Source organism: Triturus cristatus, chromosome 12 (genome assembly GCF_964204655.1).
Source record: "Triturus cristatus chromosome 12, aTriCri1.1, whole genome shotgun sequence".
Classification (NCBI taxonomy): Eukaryota; Metazoa; Chordata; class Amphibia; order Caudata; family Salamandridae; genus Triturus; species Triturus cristatus.
The window spans coordinates 717,694,364-717,720,439 of NC_140595.1; the positions used below are offsets into that span (position 1 = coordinate 717,694,364).

The 26,076-nt window shown below is 51.3% G+C and overlaps 2 non-coding genes across 2 annotated transcripts; both read left to right on the top strand.

The window, feature by feature from the left end:
* The first annotated feature begins 8,571 nt into the window (after positions 1–8,571).
* Positions 8,572–8,643, top strand: TRNAH-GUG (transfer RNA histidin (anticodon GUG)). Its single transcript has one exon. It is a non-coding gene; the product is annotated as a tRNA-His (tRNA).
* Positions 8,644–10,233: 1,590 nt separating this feature from the next.
* TRNAG-GCC (transfer RNA glycine (anticodon GCC)) lies at positions 10,234–10,304 on the top strand. The gene has a single exon. It is a non-coding gene; the product is annotated as a tRNA-Gly (tRNA).
* The last annotated feature ends 15,772 nt before the right edge of the window (positions 10,305–26,076 follow it).

Below are 26,076 nucleotides of genomic sequence, written 5' to 3' on the forward strand. Positions count from 1 at the left end.
CCTCTCCAATCGCAAGTAATCATAACAACACGAGAGCACGTTCACCGTAGGTAACTTGGCGCAAATAATAGATGGTTCTTGTTACCCAACTCGATGGAACTCATTTGTCGCCTCAGGAGGATGAAAGGCTGAGCAATAAGGTAACTTGGCACTGAATAACAGATTGTTCCTGTTGCCCAACTCAATGGTACTCATTTATCGACCTCAAATGGATGCAAGGCTGAACCATTAGGTAACCTGGTACTAAGTAACAGATGCCATTTGTTACCCAACTCCAAGGTACTCATACTATCGACCTCATATGGATGAAAGGCCGAGCAATTAGGTGACTTGGCACTTAATAGCAGATGGTTCTAGTAACCCAACTCAGTGGTACTACAATCAACCTCAGCTGGGTGAAAGGCTGAGCAATCGAAACTGTGACCCCGAGGTCGGACACCGGTCCCTGTAGGGGGGGGGGTATTAGTTCACTGAGCCACCGGGCCCGGTCCTATTACCACACTAAAGACCACTTTCTATTAGAAACCGATATTACTTCATACAGTACTACGTTGCATGTCCTATATGAATAATGGAGTTTTAAAATGCTGGAACATTAATTTTCCCTCTGTCACTCAAGAATATTTCAACTAGAACTAGTGAAGAGTCCTTCAGCCTTATGAGTTTCGGACTCCTGCGCATGTGCAGAGGGCCTTTCCCGCCCCCCCCCCCTTTGCTGTAGCCTGTCTCGAGTCAGCCTCGCTCGATATGGGGCGCAATCCTACCATGGATTCAACCCAGATGTTGACTGGGGGTGAGTGTCTGCCGGTTTCAGCACTCCGTCCATCATCTCCCTGCGTTTGCCCAAAGCCTTATCTTCGCCATAGCCAGACACATCCAGCTTTCAGCTGATCCTGTCTGCTGAGACAATCTTCAGAACCATTTCTCCTTTTCTCTGACCAAAGCACGACACAGCTGACCTATACCGGAGATCCTGCACTCCGAACAAGACTAGGTGAAGCAGGCTGAGTGGGCCGCGCCCGCCGGGGTAGCGCACCAGACCCCTCGATAGAGAAGCCGAGCGAGGAGCATAGTGCCCGGCGGCGGCGCAATGTAGCGGAGCTGGGCAACCAGCGTGAACAGGAGCCTCGCTGCCATGGGGCTTGCCGTTCTACATGTGCATTTTAGAAACCCTTGGGGGGGAGGCATTCCTCAGGCCGGCAGAAGCTTTTTTTTTTTACATCTTTTAAAAGGCGCGGCTCGACCCGAAGGCACTGAAGCGCTGAACACGGGCACCGTAGTTACATACACATTCATACGTCCCACCTGCATGGCCGAAAACCAACATGGAGGCTCGGCCGGGGTCCGAACAAGCGATCCCAGAAACAGCCCAACACTGCAATTTCCCATTCCAGGGCCTATACAGCGCGAACCTGAGCCGGATCCAACCAGGCATCAGAGCGCCCACACTCTCTTTCCTTTTCTCCCTTAAGATTATTATAACATCACGCTAGCCTGCCCAAATCCAATTAGGCATCAGAGCGCTACACATAGCACCCGCTCCGCCACAAGGGGACACACCCAATTAAGTTGTTTGGCACGGGAGGATTGTGGGTGCCAAGCATCACCGGAAGGTCACGAGGCGATCAAAACACAAGTCCACTCTACACACATTGCGCTTCTCCCACCAAGCCTGGCGAGACTCGAACACCTCCGCGCCGCCTCCATATCCGCTGGTCTAACCACTGTACTATCGGCACCCTGCTAAATATATGGCGCGAGCTCGACCCGAGGTTATGGAGCGCTCTGCATAGCACCGTATCCACCCCACACATTCAGGCACAATGTCCACACTCCCCATGGCAGGCACTCTGCCCTTGCGGCCGCAAGCCTACATAGCGCGTACTCGATCCGAAGGCACCGGAGAGCCACACCTGACACCGTATCCACATTGCACTTTCAGGCATATGCTCCTCACCTCCCATGGCTGTTACTCTGCTCCGGTGTTGGACATGTATATATAGCGCGATCTCGGCCCCACGGAAAAAGGAGCGCCCCACATGGCACCGCATTACATACACATTCAGGCGTGGGGAAAACAAGAGACCAGCCAGCGACAGCGTGCACGTGCCTGAGGCCACACCGCCTCTCCCTACAATGCCCACGCTGAGGCCCGAACCTGGACTCCCCAGATCAAAGCCGCCCGTCCTGCCCACTGGGCCCCCATTCCACACACCAGGGACACCGGACGTGTACGCGACCTCGCAGCAGCGTAGCCGACGGACCACATCCTCTCCTCGACAAACCAATTAGGCTAACTTCCCTTCCTAATCGTGGGTGGCTGCACTTGCAGGACACGAACCCGTGACTTGCAACGTCAACATTTACCCAAGAAATGCCCAATCAAATCCTTGAGAAGTCTCTCTCCCGAAATCTACCTGCACAAATCAGGAGCCCCAAGGCCACTGTGACTCCGATGGCCCGCGATGCCCGACCAATGAGCCACACACGCGCGCCCCCACCCCCAGCCGCACGCGCAACCTCCCACGCCGGCGACCCGGGCCTGGTTCGGCACCCGCACCCCCCCACGCCCGTGGTATTCCGACCACAGGGCCCCGTCGCCTGGTGATGCCCAGGGACAAGGCCAGGGCGGGGAGAGGAGGCAGGCGAACTCACCGCAACACGAGGCTCCGAGGCGCGCGACGATGGAGCTGCGACCGGCAAGGCGAACGAGAGGGACAAGAGTGCGAGGAAGGGGCGGAGACAGTATAAATACCCCTGTCCCCTTCCCGCCCCCGCCGTAAGTAGCCAACTGCTGGGGTCTCCCCTGGCGGACCCAGGGACTAGACCTCTCACCCCTGTGCCTTCCTGTGGCACTAAGGCGGCCGCCCTTTTAGGGGGGGGGGCTGCTGCGCAACCCCCCCCCCCCCCGGGCAGCCTTACACTGCCCGTCCAGGCTGTTTGCATTTTTGTGAGAGTGCAGCAATCCATGGCTGCCGAGGTGCTCTCTGAGCAGCACAAAGGCTTCTGGGGGAGGGCAAGGAGAGAAGGAGGAGAGCAGGAGAGCTCTCATGTTTCAGGGCTTGTGTACCCTGGGAGCCGAGAGCTGAATGCAGTTTCAATCACGCACTGGCTGCTCCAGGGGGAGGCAGAAGGAAACCTGCATATGCAATTTAAAGGTTAGCCACCGAATTGGCGGCAGCGCCGACCTAACCACGGTTTGCGGGGACTGGGAGGATGTGAATGCAGGGCAGGAGGGAGGCCAGGGAGGGGGACAGAACAAACTGAGCAGGATGTGCAGTAAGGATTGGCATGGCCTGGTAACGCGAGCTGTGGGGTGATAGACATTTCAAAAACAAGAATGCAGGAGCTATTCTAGAACATGAATCTCAGCTCCTGTGTAGCTAAAAGTTTGGCACGTGTCCACCATAGTGAAACCTGAAACCTGGTGGCTGTGAGAAGGGCGCCGTGCTGATAAACTGCAATAAAATACGGGCACTGAAGTTGAACATGTTCCAATAGAGTAAAATCAACAGGAAAGAAAAAAACGCTTGCATGCAGTACTCTTACAGATTAAAAAAAAGTTCCTGAGCCAGTAACTATAACAGAAGCAGTGGAATGCCACAAGTAATGGGGGGCGATCCATGGGATGGAACAAACAACGAAAAAGGTGGGACGCATAGCAAGCATTATCCAATTAGAAGCAGCCTTTTTTAAAGGACACCAACAAAAGCCAATCAAAAGCTGGAGGCGGGCTGCAAGCCCACAGAGTCAATACAGCATGTTTTGAGAGACAGTGCATGCGCTGCCTAGGCTCAACCTAAACAAGCATCAACAAAGATAATACCTCTAGCTTGCCTTTTTAGTTTTGGAAGACTGACTGGCTTTTCCAATGATGAGGCTCAAACAATGTACGTGTACAACTGGAAAAGAGGTACTGTAAGTACGGTAGAGCCAGGAAGCAGAATGAGCAAGGGAAGTACAGATCAGAGGGATATATCATCTGGAAAAGGTGTTAGTAAGTAGAGGTATGTGCTGGGAGAGAGCGGTCAGGGAGAGAACCAGGCAGGGAGAGGTACTGACAGAGAGATGGAGGATGAGAGAAATGCAGCTGAAACAGGTTCCATCTGGGAGAGGCAAAGGAATGAGAAGTGGGTGCTCGGATAGGAGCAGGCTGTGAAGGTGCAGGCTGGGAGAGTTGTGGGTAGGGAGACTTACGTGCAGCAAGCAGTTAATTCAGGGAGAGATAGGGGCATGGAGAGAAAGATGAAGGGAGAGGGGGACGGTGGGAAAGAGAGGGTCAGGGAGAGGCACAGGGGGGGAAAGGGGCAGGTTGGGAGAGGTTGGGGCAGGGAGAGTTACAGGCAGAAAGAGGTACATGGAGGGAGAGTGACGAGAGGGGGATGTATGTGGAGGAAAAGATGAGGGCAGGGAGTGATGCAAAATTTGAGAGAAAAGGACTGAGAGAGGTATAGGATGAAAGCAGCTTTGCCATAAAGAAGTGCAAACAGATGGGATGGGTAAAGTCTCACCGAGGTGTGTGCTTGGAGAGGTACAGACAGGTGTGGGATGGGTAAAGTCTCATGACGGTGAATGCATGGAGAGGTACAGACAGGTGTGGAATGGGTGCAGTCTCACAGAAGTGCATGTATGGAGAGGTGCAGATGGACAGGTGTGGAATGGGTGTAGCATCATAGAGGTGCATGTATGGAGAGGGGCAGACAGACAGGTGTGGGATGGGTACAGTCTCACAGAGGTGCATGCATGGAGAGGTGCAGATGGACAGGTGTAGGATGGGTGCAGCATCACAGAGGTGCATGTATGGAGAGGTGAAGACAGACAGGTGTGGGATGGGTAAAGTCTAACAGAGGTGCATGCATGGATAGGTGCAGGTGGACAGGTGTGGGATGGGTGCAGTCTCACAGAGGTGCATGCATGGATAGGTGCAGGTGGACAGGTGTGGGATGGGTGCAGTCTCACAGAGGTGCATGCAGGGAGTGGTGCAGACAGAGACAGGTGTGGGATGGGTAAAGTCTAACAGAGGTGCATGTATGGAGAGGTGCAGACAGGTGTGGGATGAGTAAAGTCTCACAGAGGTGCAAGCATGGAGAGGTGCAGATGGACAGGTGCATGTTGGTACCGTCTCACGGGGGTGCATGCAGGAAGAGGTATTTATGCAGCACTCAAACAGTAATAGAGTGAAAGCACAATGAAAGAAAAGTTGAAACCAATTTAGAAAATATAGTTCACTTTAATAAATAAAAATTACATCAAAACGACAAAAATTGAAACAGGAGAACCAGAGTCACGCAGTTTCAAATTTGTAGTGAAAATAATTCCAAAAAGTACATAGTGCCAATTGTGGTTATCTACTCACTCTGGACCAGATGCCGAATTCATAGCACTTACTTGAGTCTGTATTCTGCCCGCGCACATTTTTTTAACTGTACTCTGCCTCAAAGGGTGCATTAGGAGTGATGCATGACTTTAAACTATTCTGGGTGCAAAGGGGATTTTTAAAGTTTGCTGGAATCCCTATTAAAAATGGTTAATATCACTGAATTTGTTGTATGCTTTGATGTTACCCCAACAAGTTGGGATTAGTTAAGTGCAGTGACCTCATGTTGAAGCGCCCGGAGGAATGGCCTCGCTGATTCAGCTGCCAGGAATGCTGCTCGGTCATGACCAAGTGCCATGTATGTTGCAACAACTAATTTGCTTCTGTACCTTCCCTACAAGATTGTTTTCTCTTATGGAAATGGGCCTATGGGAATGAGAAACAGTATTGGATCATGCAGAAGGGTGCAAGGCACCCGGAGGGAGTGGGGAGGTACACCTCAGGGCATGTGGTTGCACCAACAATCCGGCTCCCAAACCTTGCCTGGTTGTACCTTTGAGCTGCCCATTTCGATAGAGATTAAATGCTTCATGCTGCAGCACCCAAAATCAATGCCAACTGCCAATGCTTGTTATTTATTTTTTTGCTCTGCTTCTACAGCAAGTAAAGGTAAATTTTCAGTTGCAGTGGCGGCCGGCATGGTTTGCGGGTGGTAGGGTGGGTGTGGGTGCACAGGTGGGCCGCGAAGGGGGGATGGTAAAACATTTTAAAATAATAAAAGAAACACTTACCTTGTGGCACCGGTCCAGCGTCTCTGCTCCTGCTCGCCGAGGCACAGGAAGCACAGAAAAGGCTCCACTGACCAATCCCAATGCTGCAATGCAGTCTCTTGAGCGTCCTGGTTCGAAGCTCAACCAGGGAATGGGGGCCTGGGATTGTTCTGCAATGCAGCCTGCATGGAGAACAGGGAAAGTGTGCATGACTGGTCTGGGCGACCAAACAGTCATTGGGTCTAGTGTCTTCCTTTGTATTCTGGATTAGAAAGCATTTTTTCTTTCTTGTGTTCTCCCCATGCTTTGTATTGTTTTTTATCTGTGATCTTTTTTAATTTTTATTTGTTATCCTTCTTTTGCTTGCGTATTGCACAACAGGCACAATGTCATTAGTTATGTGTACTGTTATGTAACTGTCTTATTACTTTTAATTCTGTATTTGCTCAACAATGTTTTGTGTTTAACATTTTTAATAAAATAGAATTTTTTATAATACCTTCTGACTAGGGTTCAAATTTTGGTGTCTTGTTCTGGTGATCGATTGAGTGTAATATCTGTATGAGTTTGTATGACTATTTGCATAGGTGCCAAAAAGGGGAATACTTCTTCGGACTATTGTCTCTTGGCGCTCTACCCTTTTTGTGGAATAGAGCCCCTCTCTCTTATTTGACGCACTTAGTAGTGGCACACCGCTCCTTCCCTCCCCTGCTCCGAGAGCAGAGCGGCCCCACCCACCCGCCTGCAAAGCAAGAGGACACATAACATGATAATAACTCAAAGTTATCATTTTATGTTTCCTTTGCAGTGCACTGTTTAAAAGCAGAGGGGCAATGCACCCCCGCCATAGCGGAGGAGCCGCCCCTGTTCACTTGCAGCGAATGAAAACAGCTACCCATCACAGTGCAGTCATAATTTCTTGGTCAAGTTATATAACCAACATCTTGTATATAACTACCCTTTGAAACGAGACAACAGTACCAATGACATGGTAAATGGATGTTGCAATGACATCGGTGACGTTGTCTTCCAGTTCTATGTCTTCATTGAACAACTCATTGCATTGTGGGAGTTGGAGTCCGATATTTTCTCAAATTTACAAAATTAACATATTTTAGGGTTGTGTAGAGCGAAACCATCTGGTGACTATTTTGTTTATAAAGTGACACATGCTTAAAGAACATGGGATAGTCAAAGTAGACCAGAACTTGGGTATATACTCTGGACTGAGATATTAACATATATTCAGCTGACTACTCATAGTTGTGAAACTTTCCTAATATGATATGCTAAATATGAAAACTGATCAGAGACGCTAGTTGTCGGCATATTGTATATGTTTCATTTTAAGTTTTTATCAGTGGAACAAAACACCTCTTCACATCCCCTCAGATCCTGTCCCCATTTCTCTCCCACCACCCAAACTGAGCCATGAAAGTTCTAGACCACTTCGTAAATGCCCTTTCACAGCTTGGGTCTTTTTAGCAAATTTAAGTAAAAGCTGGGCTGTAAAGTGCACTATTTAACCTTTTTTTTGTTGTTGCAGAGTTTAGAACTTTTATCTAAACTCTCTTGAGCAGAGCACTCTCCAAACACCTCTTGAGGAAGGAGGGCTCCTTTGCCCCCCCCCCCCCCAACAGGCTGAAGCCCACGGGAGCAGCTACCATTGCTGTAACAGTGCCTGGCTCCGGGGCCCAGGCCCCTGAGGGGCCCACCGAACCTTGATCATTTCTGTAATTTGCTGTCCCAACGGCAGTCAAAGGGGCCCTTTCCCTTGCTTGCCCCAGGGCCCCTGGCATCCAAGCTACTGCTATATTGTCCACGTGGGCCCAGGCTTTCGGGGAAGTGTGTAGCTGCCTCCGAAGAACACGTTTGGGGATTTGCACTTATGTTTTTTTTGAACAAACTAAGCACAGCTCAGGCGCTGTAATTCGCCTCTCTCGGTTCCAGCGTTGTATGTTATGTTGGATCATGACATTGGACTCGTGTTCTTCCCGTTCTTCCTCAGTGTCGAATCGTACGCGACGCCTCTGACTGTGTGACCCAACTCTCCCGTGACAGAGGATGTAAACCTCTTATCTAAAACTCGAACAGTGATAGGTTTGTGGTCTTCTAGTCCTGAAGTTTCGCTTTCTATATAATCCGCTTCCTTCCTTCCTCTGCCCGTGATGTGCTGCGGGAGTTCGTGTTTATTGCTCTGTGAACAGCAGCAACATGCAATGGTCTCTCATTTTAGAACCGCATCCGACACACTGAACAGGTGCAATCATGCGTGGTGTTTCAGGACTCCCCCAAAAAATGCTGGCAGAGCGGTGTCTGATACGATTGTGTACATTACAGGTACGGACGTGGGAACAGGCCAATGGAAGCGAAGGTGAAATACCAGCGCTTCAATTTATAAGAACCACAGATACCACACAGCACGTGACAGTATTGAGGCTATTGGAGCGTCAACAGAGCTTGACGTCAGAGCCCAAGTAGCTCGCCGTGATCGTATAGTGGTTAGTACTCTGCGTTGTGGCCGCAGCAACCTCGGTTCGACTCCGAGTCACGGCATTGCGGGTGGCAATGTCACGGCAGTTGGGCGATGTTTTTATTTATACATTTGGAATATGGCAATAAATTGCTGATTTTAATAATTTTTATCCTCTAGTCTCGCACTCTCCAATCAGTGAATCGATCAAGTTTTACAAACAGAAGTCGTTCTTAATATTTTGCTGTTTATACTCTGTTATATACCATCCTTTATTCTTGTCCAAAACAGCAAAAAAAAGTTTTTCTATTTTTTTATCGGACTCAGGAAAATTGGGCTACTTTAAAGTACGTTTTCTGCAATGTTGTTTTATTAATGGTGTGCGATGAGCACCTCTCTTACGCTGGTGAGAGAGCCCCGGGATTGATGAATGCAGGTGGCTGGGGCCTGCCTGAACACCGGACTGCAGCAGGAGGAGGACGTGCTGCGAGAAGGATGCCTGTCAGGTAAGCATTTTTTATGTTTTATTATTTTTTTATTTGTGCAATAGTGCACTACTCACCACCCACTTCCCCGCCCTACCACTCTCCGTAGATGCCAGCCGCTAATGATGCTGCGTGAGTCCCAGCTCAAGCCAGATCTAATTCTGACGTAGGCACTAGGTTCAGTGCATTGGGGTTAAGTGATCTCAGCGAGCCAGCGGAACCGGCCAAAAGCATCCCTGTATATTGTACCTTCAGTCATCATAGTAACGGGCATTTCAGGTAATAAAGTACCCCAGTCTGCTGCATGCATCTGTGCCTCGTCTCACAGATGGATAATTCGCCAGTGTGTGTGAACTCTTCTCTGTTCAAAGTACAAAACAAGCTTTGGCAAAGCCAATAGGTTTCACCTATGTAAAATCTATTGGGTTTGTCAATGTTTTTTACATTTTGCACAACATGGCTTAAAGAAAAAAAAATGAAAGGAATATGACGTGGTCAGCACTGACCTGGGTGGTAGGTGGGGGGTGAAGAAGATTGACTGAAAAGCAAAAAAGAGTAGCTGCAGGAGTCTGCAGTGGAAGGACACCGGCCACCGGAAGCAGCACTTGGTTCAAGCTCCACAGCAGGGTGAAGACTGGAAGCGTAGGAGGAAGACGGAGGTGAGGAGTAGGAGCTGACCAATAAGAAGCAAGGAAACAAGAGTGAGATGGGAGCCAGCTGATGCTAAGCAAAGGTAAATAATGGGCGAGCTCTAAGCCCTTTCAAGATATTTTTTAAACACAGGAGATTTTGCAAGCACACCGTAAGTGATGCACAAACCTAGGAACGCATTACCTGCTGTGTGTCACCTTTGTTTCTTTGTGTTGGGATTGTGTACAGCTTTGGTGCTTTACATATAATGTTTCAGCGAGTGCAACAGGCGAGCATCATCTGATTGTGCACACTGATGTGCACATGTAGCATGAAGAATTGCAGGTTCATGTGTAAAACTTTATAAAATACTGTGAGTTTCCTGTCTGCTCTCTTCATATGAAGCATGGTGCTGCATTATATATGGGCTCTGCTGTTTTTAGTTTCATGCTTGGCTCAGGTCTGAGCACAGAAAATATATAACCATCAATAAATGTCTGTACTACCTGTGCCTGAAAGAACTCAAATATAGATATGCCGACGCACCTCACCATCAAAGCATTGGTGGTTCAGTGGTAGAATTCTCGCCTGCCACGCGGGAGGCCCGGGTTCGATTCCCGGCCAATGCAGGTATGTTCTTTTGTTTGTATATTTATTTGATAATATGTGAGTGTTATGAATTGCCTTACAATTTAAATATTAATGTGAACTATATATTTAGACTTACGTTTCTTAGAAAGAGTTACTACTTGCTTTACACGATTCCTTCAAAGTCGTTTTCGGGGCCACACTTAATGCCACGTACAGGAGTTAGCTTTATGTAGAAAAGTGATGTTTCGGGAACAGTGCTCAGACACTTTGCAGAGGACCCAAGGCACTCTGCTACCGAGAGATATGGCCATCATGTGCTGAGCATCCCGGGCCACACTCCCCCACCCCGCCCACACATGATCACTCTTAATAAAACTCATCTATATTCTGTTTTCTAACTGTATATTTACTAGCTGTCCCTTTACACCTGTCCCCGTTTCTTGTTTTCTCCCTCTAGATCTCTGCCCGTCTTTTTCCCAGTCTCTTTGGCAATACCTCTATCTGTCTCTCTCTTTCATCGAGTCTCTCGTCACCTCTTCCCTGCTCTCTCTCTCCGCCGTTCTCTTTCACTCTCTGTGTCCATATTTCTCTCGCTCTCCATCTAGTTTCTTATTTCTTTCTCGCTATTTTACCTCTTTCTTCCTCCCAATCTCGCTATTTCCCATCCTTAGTGCCAATATCGGCAACAGTTATCACAACACACATAAGTACATAAATAAAACACACGACACTGAATGTAAGTGGAGAAATATTGCTGCAGGTTTATTAGCATAAGCAATATGCAAACATGGTGGGTTATCTTACGGGCGATCCCAGGGCAGGCCAGCCCCTATGCCGCCTGCCCGTCTGATAAGCCTAGAGTCACCATGGCAACGCCAATTGGTGTATACCTAATGTTGGGAGGGTCCCCCCCTCCCATCCGGGGACCACCAGTCCACTTGCTTCACACGCCCCCCCGTGATGGGTGGGCGGAGCATACATGGCAGCCCCCGGTTGCTCAGACCCACAACCGCCTGTCGGATAGCGGGGCGCCGTCGGTCTTCCAGTGGACACGCTAAACATCCCTGGGTATCCTGGCTTAGCACCACGCGGTGCTGCTGCATGCTATACCCCTTGGTATGTGCAGACCCTGGATCGCCCTGTAACTCCTCCTGCAACACAAAGTGAAAATTGTTAGAAAACCTGGCCCCCCCTTTGTCCCTCCGGACGCCGGGTAAGCGGATGGGCGGGCAAGGCGAACGAGCGGACAAGAGGGCGAGGAGGGGGCGGAGACAGAATATGTACCCCCCTGGCTCCTCCCCGCCGGAAGCAGCTATCTGCTGGGGTCTCCCTTGGTCTATCCCAGGGACACGACCTCCCACCCCTGTGCCTTCCTGTGGCACTAAGGCGGCCGCCCACAAAGGGGCGGGCCGCTGCGCAACCCCCCCCCCGGGCAGCCTTACATAGTGCCAATATCGGCAACAGTTATCACAACACACATAAGTACATAAATAAAACACACGACACTGAATGTAAGTGGAGAAATATTGCTGCAGGTTTATTAGCATAAGCAATATGCAAACATGGTGGGTTATCTTACGGGCGATCCCAGGGCAGGCCAGCCCCTATGCCGCCTGCCCGTCTGATAAGCCTAGAGTCACCATGGCAACGCCAATTGGTGTATACCTAATGTTGGGAGGGTCCCCCCCTCCCATCCGTGGACCACCAGTCCACTTGCTTCACACGCCCCCCCGTGATGGGTGGGCGGAGCATACATGGCAGCCCCCGGTTGCTCAGACCCACAACCGCCTGTCGGATAGCGGGGCGCCGTCGGTCTTCCAGTGGACACGCTAAACATCCCTGGGTATCCTGGCTTAGCACCACGCGGTGCTGCTGCATGCTATACCCCTTGGTATGTGCAGACCCTGGATCGCCCTGTAACTCCTCCACAGCCTTGGGAGTGGCCACCGTCACTACCAGGGCCCCCCACCAAGGTACCACTCCTATTTGCAACCCGCAGCTGCCAATGCTTCCCCAAGATCCAGTAAAATTAAATCCATGCCTAAAGTGGAGAGGTGAACCCCATCACCCTCCAGGCACCCTGTGGACTTGGCGTGCATAAGACGATGAAGCCAAGACCTCTTTGTTCTGCGCAACTGCGCATGGCCCCAGGTAGGCCTTTTTACCTCCCAGGTCCAGCCAAAACAAGTCTACGCCCAACCGGACCGGCGGCCAGCATGCACCAACAGGACAGGAGCCCCCATCCTTTCTAAACTCCCCCGTGGATTTTTGACTAAAATGACCTTAAACCTATAACTGGACGATGCTCCAATGTAGCCTTTGCATGGCTGAGGAACAATCCCTTTGACAAGACACTCCTGCCTGACAGTGCCAATGCGGGAGGAGGTAAGAGTTGAAAAGCCCGCCTTACTTCCTCTTTCACTCAGTTGGAGTATGTCCATCGCATTCCATCAGACACCACCATTCTAAACTCCCCATGGATTTAGGACTGAATTTAACCTGCCTAAGAATAGGCGATGGTCCAATGATACCTTTGCCTGGCTGAAGAACAAAACCTATTCCAAGCCACTCCTACCAGGAGGTGCCAATGTGAGTGAGTTAAGAGATGACAAGGTTTGTACCTCCTCTATCCTCCGTTATCTGAGTCGGAGCACTAGTCGGAGTATGCCATCACCTTCTGACATTCACCACCATATGTGAAGCCTTTGCCCTCCCAACTTTCTGCTAGCGTACTAGGGAGCAGACAAGGCAGCGTGACCCGGGGGGGGGGGGGGGGGAACCAAAGCATAAATACCCTTCTATGTTGAATACTGGGAAAGACAATGGTTCTCCTGCTACTTGTAGCCCAACTATGTTTCCCAGGAGTTTCCCCCAATCATATGGACCAAGTCGCCCCTGTGGAAGGCCCCTTCCACCCTGCATAGCTGCCAGCCAGTGCTGAAGGGCAGGAGAAGTTGCCCGTTACCGTTACTCACATCAATAGTACCTGTTTCGCCGAACTCAAGGACGGGCTACTAAGTGAGCTGGCCAGGTTCCGCCCTTGAACCAGAGGTCAGACCCAGGCCCCTCTAAGTTCTGCTGCTTCACCTGCCCGTTAACACAAATAACTGGAGCAACTGAACCACTTATCGCCGTGCTGCATGTCCTCTTGGACAGGTGCACGGGCACCTGTCCCAGCATCCAAACGCAACCAGAAAGTCGAACCGTACCCCAAACGGTAACCCCCAACTGGCCTGGAAGCGAGACAGACAATACTACTGCCTCAACAAGGTATGTCCTTTGCCTATTCCGTGTCTGGCTGTAAGAGTTAGACATTGCCAGTCCCGAGTGAAAAAAGGAGCTCTACAGCTGCTGGTGCTAATGATGGAACATGTGGCCTGATGGAGCAGACTGTAATTCCATTGCTACTGCCGTGCACGAACCCACAACCATTGGCTCTCCATGGTACAATACCTTCATGCTAATCATGGTTTCCTAGGAGGATGTTGACAAGTCTATGTTTAAGAAGTCTAACCGTGTCCTGAACAGTAACCCCCAACTGGCCCTGATCCGAGACAAACCATGCCAAGGCACATAGGTGATTTTAATAGCTAAGAGCCGGTCTAACAGCGTCAACAGGCATCCTAAGCTAAAATAGGAGTGTTGGAGTAAGGGTATCCAGTGCGAATAAAGACGACAGCCTCCCATCTGACCAACCGTGGCGGGAACCACTCCTGTAGATTTTAGTACAAATGGTCCCTGTTGACCTGTCACTGCCTGATGTACGTGACCCCGGTACATGGTCCCCTTGCATGGCGGCATGCCATTGAGACAAACATCCAATCCCCGATAAGTACCACTACCTGCCTACGCAACATTCTTGCCTGGCATTCCTCCATGCCCAGATATACCATGCGATGATTGCTCTACTCCGTCACTTGACCCGGCCATACTTCGAAGAACAAACACAGCATGACAAAGCGGCCTGTGACCTGCCCCAAACTCAACTGAATCATCCCATGAGCCGAATGATGTGCGAGCTCGCCGCCAACCTCTGTCAAAGCCTGCCAACCCCACCGGTATTTGGACCCCTATTGCTCCCAAAATTGGGGGGGGGGGAGGGGGCAGTCCTGTTTGGAGATGTGTGTAATGGAGGACATGTGTCCTAGAGTACCTATTGTTTGGGTGCAAATATCAGTACCACAAATACCTGGTGTGTTCAATACTAAGAACAGTGCTAACCACTCAATCATCGTCTTAAAACCGTGTGTGACAAACCGGGAGATTAAAGGCAGGCAGTGTGACACGGAAAGACCCACCACGCGGCTGTGCCCCAAAATCCACCATCCCACATCAAACAGACCCGCTGGAAATACAACAAGAGCCTAACTCTCTGCACCCGCGGATAACCCAGGAAATAACCAATAACACTCGAGTAAATAACAACGGAGGTCCTTTCAACGTGTAACATGTGTCCCGAATGTACAATATGCGCGAAGGTGTGCAGGTGTGTAGGAATCAAAACCTAACATTGACTGTGCATAGGAACTAGTATTCAAACTGCGACCTATAGAATATGCGTGCTGCTGTGCAGCACAGCTTGGCCCCTCTGATCCACTTCACAAACTTTGGAAGCAAGCCTTTGCTGGTTACCCTCAGATCCTAGCCGTGCACACCTAACCCAGGGGGGTTCCCATACTAACGAAGCAATAGTCCTAATGGTAGACTGCTTACCGCTCAGTGTCCCAGGACATAAAATGCTAAATCCACTACATGATCAAAATTTTAGGCAGCACTTGTCTGGAGACATTCAACATCTGTCATGAAGCGCAGCACGTGGTAATCAAGCTTGGGGAGCTGACACGCCTCTATTTCCCCTTGAACTCCAAGAAGCCAAAAAGAGGCAAAACTGCCCCCCCCCCCCCCCCCCCCCAAGGCTAGGATAGCTTCGGCAGGAGGAAAGCTAAAAGAACCGACAAGCCAACTCCTACCTCAGGGGAGCACATAGTTACTGCAAAATGGGTACTCCTACCTTCAACAGGATCCAACAAAAGACCGTCATGATGGCCCTAGTGGTATAGGTTCCACTGCCTCACTCATGAAATTACCGGGCACCCAAAGTGAACGGCTAACATAACGACACCAACGGAGCAGAGGGAACCCTGCGCAGGGTTCAAGGATCGTGCAACAGTTAACTAATCTGCAGGGCTAAACAGCTCGCTCTGGCGATCCCCCCTGGCAAGCAGACCGGCCACCAGCACACCGCGTTGTTACTAGGTGTTCCGCACCTGAAATCCTGACTGATCACTATTCATGGCGAATCTCCGCGCACTGAGACACCACGCAATGTAGAAATGTAAATGATGTGACGCCGGAGTAGAAACGTGAAACTAGAGCTCCCCGATACATGGGATACTGAGCACATGTCATGCGTCCCTATCTTCAATGCAAAATAAGCACTACCTACAACCAGCCCATCTGTTGGCTAACCAGCTGACCAACAGCAGCGTATGAAAACTGGGTCAAACATGCCCGTGCCGTGGGCCCACTGGAAGGCAACAGCCTTAAGGCGCCTGACAGGTGTTCCGCTCCGTGTGCGCCTGCCTGATCACCCTTCATAGCGTTACAGTAATGCGCATAGAGAGAAACAATTTCTTTTTTTTTTTTTTTTATACAATTGTCTGTGTATGTGAGCGCAAGGTTGTTGAAACAAAAAACATGACTCCGGTACTCGACACCTGCGCAAATATCATTGCCTCCCTGAATTCACTACGCGAGGAGCACTACCTACCCGAGCCCATCTATCGGCTGATCAGTGCTTTTAATTGTTTACAGTGAAATAAATCATCATCATCGCTCCGGTGCAAGGCCCACCAAGAGCTATTCTACATCATGTCAGCCTGCCTGCGAATACGACAGCTGGGCTGTCTCCCCACACCAGTAAACAGCCAATTTTCGCTGAAGGACACCAACCGCACCGAGAGAGCCCTGCGCCAGCTTCAAGTATTGAATAAGAGATTAAAACTCACGGGGTGTGGACGCAAGCTCGAGGCTCGCACCCTTGTTTCCTGCACCAGAAACGGCGATGCCGCCGACGGACCACACCCTCTCCCAAACTCGACCGCCTAACATTAGTCAAAGTAGCGGAGCACTCGAAGGCCTGAGTAATGTTCCCAACGCTCTACAACCTGCACTTATAATAATAGCCACAGGGCAGCGCTACCTCGCAGTGGCCTGTATAACCTGTCACAAGTCCTATGCTCGACCCGCAGGTGAGGAGACTGAACTAGTGTTGATCTTGTGCTGAAGGCGGTCATGGTGACGGAGGGCGACTCCGCGAGCTTGTGCTCAACGCACCATTAAAATAACCATAATAGCTCTACCGGATTTATTACTGCCGAGCGCCGCGTTTACAAGGCAAACTGCCTTGGACCGCCAAAATGCCCACACCATAGCTGAGCGCCCGTGTCTCGGGCTATGCTACTCCCGACAGCCACAACCGTCGGCCACCTCGCTGGTGTGTCACCTGTTCCCCCCAATCTGATGTGCCCCCTATTCCATATTGAAAATAAAAACACTTCTCTCGAAAGCGGGACATGCCAATGGCCCATAAAGCGCTCAACCGTAAAATGTCACATAAGCCCCAGTTCCACAGCCGCTCTCGGTACCCCCTGTCACAATCTCAAAAAGGTCTCCCCAGGCCCCACGCTGGAGTGACCGAGGGTGGCTGCTGGCGCGCCAGGAACATGCGTGATTAGGCCCCGCCAAACATTGGGCCGTTGCCCGTGCAAAATTGCAGCAAGGCAACGACAAACGCGCGTGCCTAAGCCGCAGGCACCGCGCTGCTCGCATTCGAGCTGGAGGGAGGGATGGGGGGCGGGGGGGTGGAGGACAAGGTCGCCTGCGATGAAGTTCGCGCCGCACATGGGCTGGAGGCCCTGCCCGTTATTCGAAACTGCTCCCCCGAGTCCGTGGTCGAAAGTCTCTGCCCCAGGTGATACATAATGACGCCTTATCTTCGCAATTACCAGCACATCCTGCTTTTCAGCTGCCCGGTCTGCTGGGCCAATCTTCCTAACCATTTCTCCGTCTCTCTGAACAACGCACGACACAGCAGACCTGCACCGGAGAACCTGCACTCAGAACAGTACCCGGTGAGGCAGGCTGAGTGACCCGCGCCCGCCGAACCAGTAATGTTGTGCAAAATATCGCGAGCTGTACCAGAAAGTAATGGAGCGCTAAACCCAAACACAGTATTTGCATTACATGATCCGGCACGGGCGGACTAAGCGATGTGGACGCAACCCCAAGGATCGAACACCGATTGCCGGTACCAAATTCGGCAGTCTAGCCGTTCCTAACAAGCCTGTCGTTCCTCTGCCCCATACGTAGGGAAAGGGGGGTGACGGGCACACCATATCCCCCTGCACTCGGGCGCTCTCGTGAATTGTAGCGGCAGAAACGACCCGAAAGAACCAGGCAACTCACACGGCGCCGTCTACCTCCGCCGAATGCCCTGCACGTTCCGAACAAGACACCATACCACAGCGTCAGGTACAAGCTACCCCAGATCGGGACCACGTTGTGTATTATTAAAAAGGCAGCACACAAATTAATGCTCACTATACATGTGACAGTGCTTCTGCCCTTCAGGCGGTGCAGTGGAGCAGATCAGCCCGCAGAAACTGGCGGCGTCATGCCAAACTCACAGACAGGTGCTGCCAGAGCACGCTAAAAACCCAAGCATTGTGGTCTAAATTTCTACCCAATTAGCATTTTTACACTCAAAACGTTGTAAATTGGGTATTCTACCTGTGTAACCAAATAAACTCAAATTTCAATCACTTAAAAAGCCGAAACTTTACAAATCTAATTAATTCACAGCGTACAAACACTTGTGTAATTGTGCGAGTTAGGTCCGGTGTTATACAGTAATATTATGGCATCACTCCCTAGAATATTCGGTGAAAAGGAGTCCGCCTCCCGGACCACAGAAACCAGGAACCAGAAAGAAGGGGGCCATATTACCTTCCATGAAAGGGGTAATGGTGCGCCCTTGGAGGGGCCTTGTACTAAAGCACTGCCCGTGCGGGCTTTATAAGATTCACGCGGTTGGACAAATAACGCTGGGGACGAGAACCTGAATTGTGCATGGCACGTAGAGGCTATGAGGCCTTTATGATCGGTACCGATACTCGATAAAGTCCGGTGAGATAAGTGAAAGCCTATTTCAGCCGACATCAGGATAACGTAATTTACGGGGGGCGCCCATCCCCGGAGATAAGTGCGGACATCTCAGGACATCCTTACTGGTAGGCCGTATAGTTTAAGGTTGCTCGTTGTCAAGAATCACAAGTTCCCAGTCGATATCTAGCCAAATTAACCCTTTTGCAACATTAAATAATGTTCTAATAATGAATGCATTGCGGTGTGTATGCAGTTCTAGATGAACGTTTGCAGCACACTGTTGAATTTAAGACCTTAATTTATTAATTGCAAGTAACAAAAGGATGCCTCTATTGAAAATAGCTACCAGCTGACCCACCTACACCCTACGCACTCTGTAATCCTCTTGGCACACGTTCTTTGCAGCAGGCACACCAACCCTCTGCACGAACCTCACGGAAGTCAAAACCTCAACTATACAAAATCCCGCTCGCTCTCCAGGAGGATAAAGAATCACACAAATTATCTGACGTTAATGTGAGGCCCGGTAATTGTCGCGGAAGAAACGCAGCCTGTGCTGAACTGCTACACCCCGCCACCAAAATCCCCAGCAGGGGCAGGGCATGCGAGACGACCATACCAATAACACAACCTCCGAGCTACAAGCTCCACGACTCACCGCACACAGAAGAGGTGCACCAGCCAGACCAGCGGGCCACCCCGTGGCACCTCGCCAGCAAACGATGGACGGCGAGCCTTGCCAAGGCGCGCGAGTCACGACCAGGCCCGGAGATACCAGCGACGAGACGACGCAAGCCCTTCAAGGCGAACGAGCGGACAAGAGGGCGAGGAGGGGGCGGAGACAGAATATGTACCCCCCTGGCTCCTCCCCGCCGGAAGCAGCTATCTGCTGGGGTCTCCCTTGGTCTATCCCAGGGACACGACCTCCCACCCCTGTGCCTTCCTGTGGCACTAAGGCGGCCGCCCACAAAGGGGCGGGCCGCTGCGCAACCCCCCCCCCGGGCAGCCTTACATTGCCTCTGTTTCCTCTGCCTTCTTGAGGTGACACTTTGACCCTCCCACTCTGAGGCTTAATGAACTTGTCCGTCTTGGTGATTGACGATTTACAAAACCCAATAAGAGTCAGCACAGAAATCTGTGGAAATCATAGTTCTCCAGGAGCACCTCTAGTCTGCCACGACTCAGGCGGAAAATACAGAGGAGCACACAGGGTGGGAATGTTTAGAAGCCCAATTGTATGTCTAGCGTGACAGCTTTCGATGTTTAGTAGATCTCATGTAACCCCCAGAAAACAAGCAATGGAGCCAATAGCTCTCGCCTTTGGAACCTTGTTAGTGTTTTGTAAGGCTGCCCGGGGGGGGGGGGGGGGTTGCGCAGCGGCCCGCCCCTTGGAGGGCGTCCGCCTTAGTGCCACAGGAAGGCACAGGGGTGGGAGGTCGAGTCCCTGGGCTAGTCCGGGGGAGACCCCAACAGATGGCTGTTTCCGGCGAGGGCGGGGAGGAGACAGGGGTACATATACTGTCTCCGCCCCCTCCTCGTCCTCTTGTCCGCTCGTTCGCCTTGGCTAGTCGGTCGTCGCGGATCCGCGTAGTCGTGCTCCCTCCTTCTTTATCTCCCGGTGAGTCCTGCCGGCTACCTTCCTCTCGCCCCGGCCCTGTCCCTGGGCAGCTCCAGGAGATGGGGCCATGTGGTCGCTGTACCACGGGGGGGGGGGGGGGAGGGCCGTGCGCGGAGGGCTGGTTGTGTTCTGCGTTATGGGGCAGCAGGGGAACTGCGTGGTGGAGACTTGACCCGGTCGCACACGGTTTGGGTGCGTTACTACGTTGTTGGTGGTTTGCCCCATCGTTCGATCAGCATCGGGCCTGTTTCAGGAGGTAGGCATGGTGACCTTTCTATCTTAGGCCTCTGGCTGGTTACTCCCTGTCCTCCCATCCCCTTTGGTTCGTCGCGGGCTACGCGCCAGGAGAGAGCATCCTGTCCGGAGCTCCTAGTATCGAGGCCAGGCCTTGCTGGTGGCAGCGGGAACTAGAGATATCCGCTCCTCCCGCGGAACGGGCCGAAACTTAGCGGTAGGGTTTTAATTATTCTGTGGGTCGCGGTGCATTGGGGAGGAGGGGCCTCGGGGTCGCGTCCACATTCTGTGTTTCTTGGTCAAATTACTTAATGTCCCCGTGTATGTATGTGCAATGTTATTACGGTGCTATGCAAAGTGCTACAATACCTTTGGGTATCATGTGACCCTCAGGCTGTTACCATGTGCCAACTATTGGGGCGCGCCTGACCATAGCCAACGCGCGCTGGCCTGCCTCCTCCACGGGCTGTTGTGAGGGGGAGCTTGGGACGGCGGGGAAGACATGGTTGTGCAGGCGGAATTCCGGCGTGAGCGGCGGGGGCCTCCCGTGTGATCCTTTATCTTCCTGGAGAGCGAGCAGGTTTTGTATGTGAGGTTATTACTTCTGTGAAGTTTGTGCAGAGGGTTAATATGCCTGCTGCAAAGAACGTGTGTCAAGTAGGTTACAGAGTGCGTCTGAGGTAAATAGGTCCACATCCAGTGTTGCTGGCAATACAAGTTAATTTTCCAAGATGCTTATTAAATTATGGCCACTACTCCTCTGTCTCGCCTTGTGTGGTCATGCGTCGGCGCCGTGCAGGTTGCTGGCCTGTCTCGTGGTTGATGGCCGGCCTCTTCTGTATTGCGGTAAGTAGGGCCCCTGCCTCACGCATTGGGGGGCCCATGGTCTGGCGGCGAGGACTGTCGTGCCCACGTCGGGGGCGATGGATCCCATGGGGTTCGGGCAAGGTTCTCGCCCCCCCCAGCGTTATTTGCCCGACCGCGTGATTATTAAAAAAGTGATTATTAGTTCCGGCCCGATGCCGCAGGTTGCGCTGCCGCCTAGGGTGCGGGAATCGAGGGCTCGAGTCGCGAGGCCGCATCTTCCCCCGTGAACCTGGGCATATCACTATTCTCCGCCACCGGTGCCAGGCCGCGTCTTCACCCGGTGATCCTGGACTAATCTCTTAAGTCTATCAGGAGCTTGCTCTGTCTTGTGCCTGTCGATTTCAATCTCTTCCTTCGTATGCCGGTGCAACACTGTTCCGGCTCGGAGCCCACCGGCTGCGCTTCCGCCCACGGTGCGGGCAACCAGGGACGAGCCGTGAGGTCGCGTCTTCAGCCGGTGATCCTGGGCAACTCACTTAACCTCCGCATGCCGGTGCAAACGCATTTCTGGCGCCATGTTGAGCAGACTGGTTAGCGCTGTTTGTTAAAATGTAGGGCTAATGACATCACGGGCGCGTGTTCGATCCCCTTATGGGTCAAAGGGTCAAAAATGTAATCTCGTTCGGGGCGAGTACGAGCAATATAATTGGGACAGTCCACCACCGTGGACTTGCTGCACTGTCCATGATGTGAGTGCATGCAGGTCGTGGTATGTCTCCTGTAGAACCTGCGCTGGTATCAGCACGAGGGGGAAACGTGCATCACCGCAGTCAGCATCGGGGCTGACAACAATTAGATTTGCGGGCTGGGTGCCCAGACTATTGTGCCTGCATATATGATCTGCTGGCAGGCAGGCAATTCGCTTTGCCCGTAGGTTGCAATGTTTTCATGCGCTAACGGCTATTGTGACGCCATAGATGAGCAGTTAGGGAGGCGGGTAAGTTATTTGTGCCCATATGAAGTTTTGTTGTCTCATTGGTGATATAGCCCAAGCGTGTAGAGTTTAGGAACCCAGGTTCACGAGGTGGTCCGACCCTGAGGGGCCTGGGGTGCGACGATACTTGGCATAAGTAGCGCACATCTGAGCAAAGGCATAATGCGGTGTTCAGGACAGCTGGTCGTAAGGCTGTCCCGAGTACATGGCATATTGGGTGCTTCTGTTGATGTTCACGGGAGCTATGAAGTGAGCAGCGGGTTTTCAAGGCTAAGTGCTTATTGGGATACATTCAGCGCTAGATGGGGCCACGTGTTAAAAGCTGCCGACCGCTGCTTGAATGAGTCGTAGCACGTGGTTGGAGGGACGAGTTGATCATATTTCGTCTAGCACACCGATTGTAAGTGAACGGAGGTAATTGCCTTGCCTATGTACTAGGTAGGGCAGAGCATGCGGCGTCATGTTACAAGCTATTGGCGCTGTACCATTGGCCAACTGCATATCCCGAGTGGGAGGGTTGGCAGTGCTGCTCGACAGGCACAATGAGTTCTCTAATGCCAATGTTTATTTCAACCCGCATGGTGTAGGGCATTTTGGCGGCCCCAGGCAGCTTGCCTATGCAAGCACGGCACTAGGGCAGGTCACTGGGAGGTAGCGCTGCCCTGCTTGACTCTATTAAAACTGCAGGTTGTGGAGCACTAGGAACATTACTTGGGCCTCGAGTGCTCCTCTGTTTTGACTAATTTAGGCGGCCGTAATTGAGAGAGGAGGTGGTCCGTCGGCGCTGTCGCTCCTGGTGCAGGAAACCAGGGTTCGAGCCTCGAGCTCGCGTCCACATCCCGTGAGTCTGGGCAAATCACCTTTTCTCCCCGTGCATGAGTGTGTAATCTAATTATGGTTCTATGTTTAGCGCTCCACTAACTTTGGGTTGAGTTCGCGCGATATACATATGGTGTGCAGTAACGCACAGCCAGTCTGGATCATTGTGGTGTAAGGAAGGCGGTGCTTCAGGGTCGCCCAGGCATAGAAAGGTCTCTTAGCGTCAGCCGGCTAAAAGGTGGTCGGCTTCATCGCCAGCGCTAGGTGCACATCGCCAGTCCGGCTCCATTATGGCTGCTGCTTTCCAGTTCGGGCACGCGCGCTGTGACCCGGTTTGACATAGGGGCTCCATCACACTAATCATGTGCTGAAGTAGTAGCAACTCAGCACAAACGGTGACCTGCAGCTATATGCAGGGGCTTTGTAGTGGAAGGCATTCGTTTAAATAGCTCACTGTTCAGATCCCTGGGAGAACCCAACATATTTGGAGAGGGAACCTTTGTACACACTTCCTTAAAATCCTTACTACTGGGAGAGTGGAGAAAGAAGTAGGGAAGGAACTGGTTTATATGCAGCAATAGCTGCAAAGAGACCTAACAGTTGCACTCAATGAATTACTAAACATTGCCTAGTACTGTCTCTTTTGGGCCCTTTAGTGAATCACCTGACCTCTTGGCAAGCTTGATGCACTGCTTCTTCTATTTGCAGGTGGAGGATCGCCAGATGCTCTTGGGATTTAAACGTCAACTATTATGCCCTAACCACTTTCCATAATGAAGGAACTGATTAAGTCCACGGTTCCTCTATTCTAAAATATTGTGCTGGTGGTAAGACTATCTTATGTATTGCACACTGCATATAGCATTGATTGGAATGGTCACTCCATTTATCTCATCATTAAAATACCTGAACTATGTTCATACTCTTATTCGTATCGCAGGATTCTTTGAACTGCATTTCCCTGTCTACCTGCCTAATTTCCCCTTAATGATTGACTTTGGAATACCTCTAATATCCATGGCTTCATACCCTGTGCCATTTGAAGGCAGTGCCCCTTTTCTTTATCAGGATGTTGCATCTTAGCACAGCGAAATTTGAAATGTTGGATATGTGTATGGGTATTTTGGCATCCTCTAAATGTTTGCCTCTGTGACAGAACCTGTTTCAGTCGGCCACAGGGCTCTGTACACTTCAACTCCTGCTACCATAGTATAAGGCTTGTGCTCTCCCACTTAAACCTGGTGAATTCCAAACACCTATTTCGCACACTTAATTTACTATTAAGTACTGATTATATGGTGCTATTTGTACCGAGGACCTGTAAATTAATGCTACAAGTGGCCTGCAGGACTTACCGCGTCTCCCTACTTCGGAAACCTGAGCCAGTTGGGGAGCCCTGCAGACCAGTTTTTAATTCTTATCCAATACTTGTAGCGTGCGCTGTTGGTGTCTTTCCTAAAGAATTGGCTGTTTACTGGTGTGGGGGGACAGCCCAGCTGTCGTACACGCAGGCAGGCTGACATGAGGTAGAATAGCTCTTGGTGGGCCTTGCAACAAAGCTTGATGGTGAATTATTTCACTATATGCAACGAAAAGCACTGACCAGCCGATAGATGAGTTTGGGTAGGTAGTGCTCTTCACGTTGAAAATATAGAGATGCGATGCTAGGGCGCAGTATGTCATGTAACTGGAGCTGCTCCCCACCACTATGGTCGGGAGCAGGGGGAGGTGTCACTTTGCATCCAGCACCTAGGCGAAGCAAAGAGTTACGCCTAGTGTTGAGTGAGTGTTAATGTTACCTGGTCGTTCTTGGCCTCCTGAGGGTAGGATGTCCTAGCGGCAAGGAACAGCTAGGGTGGTTTTCGTGTGCTTCAGTGACAAAAAAAAAAAAAATGCAACGGGGGCCCGGCTCACACGGTAGTGGGCAAAGATCACACACGCCACAGGTGCCGAGGCCTGTCCTGATGCCTGGCGTTGGGCTCCCAGGTTACTTCAGAAGGGCTAGGCCTTCAGACGCTGAAAGGATGTTCGTTGTTATTTACTCGATTGTTAAACGATGGGCTATTTTCTGGGTCATCCGCGGATGTAGAGCGTTAGGCGCTTGTCTTTCTATTGGGTCGGTTTGTTGCGGGATGGTGGTTTTTGGGGCAGGTCACAGGCTGCTTCCTCTCGCTGTGTTTGTTCTTCTAGGTGTGGTCGGGTCAAGTGACGGAGGAGAGCAATCATCGCGTGGTATATCTGGGCATGAAGGAACGCCAGGCAAGATTGTAGCGTAGGCAGATAGTGGTACCTATCGGGGACTGGATGTTGGTCTCAATGGCATGCCGCCATGCAAGGGGACCATGTACCTAGGTCACGTCGATCAGGCAGTGACAGGTGAACTGGGACCAGGTGTACTAGAATATACAGGAGTGGTTCCCACCACGGGCGGTCAGATGGGAAGTTGTCACCTTGATTTTCACTGGAAACCCTCACTCCATCACGCCTATTGTAAGCTGAGGATGCCTGTTGATGCTGTTAGACCTGCTATTAGTTAGTACACTCACTGTTGTGCCTTGGCCCGGTTTGTCTCGCATCAGGGCCAGTTTGGGGTTACTGGCGAGTTGTTTGCTCTGCGGCTGAAGCGGGCGCTTCTAGAACAGGGCAAGATTGATTGGCCAGGCAGCATGACAAAGTTCTTTTCGGCACTGGCAGAATGGTGCAGGCTGCGAAGTAGTGCTTTCACAGAACATGGATTTGTCAACATTCAGCTAGGAAATGATTAGCAGCAGGAAGGTATTGAACCATGGTGAGCAAGTGCTTCTGGGTTCGTGCTCAACAGGAGCAAGGGAATTGCAATCTGTTCCATCAGGGTACGGGGACCGTCTATAGCGCCAGATACTGTAAAGCTGCCATTTTCGCCCTGGGCTGGGGTGTCAATGTCATCCAACTTTGCAGCCAGACTCTGAGCAGGCAAAGCAAAGGCATACTTGCGATGGTGCAACGGGCACTCAGCAGTAGAGTTAGATGTCATCATACCCCGGTATGACGCAGTGATGAAACGTAGGTTGTGGCCACACACGACCAGGCACTCGAGGGCAGCTGGGGCGGGGGCGTGCCAGTGCCAAGAGGATGCAGGTTGCCTGGGTAGGGCTGGTGGCTTGGAGGGAGCACTACTCTGATCGCCACAAGG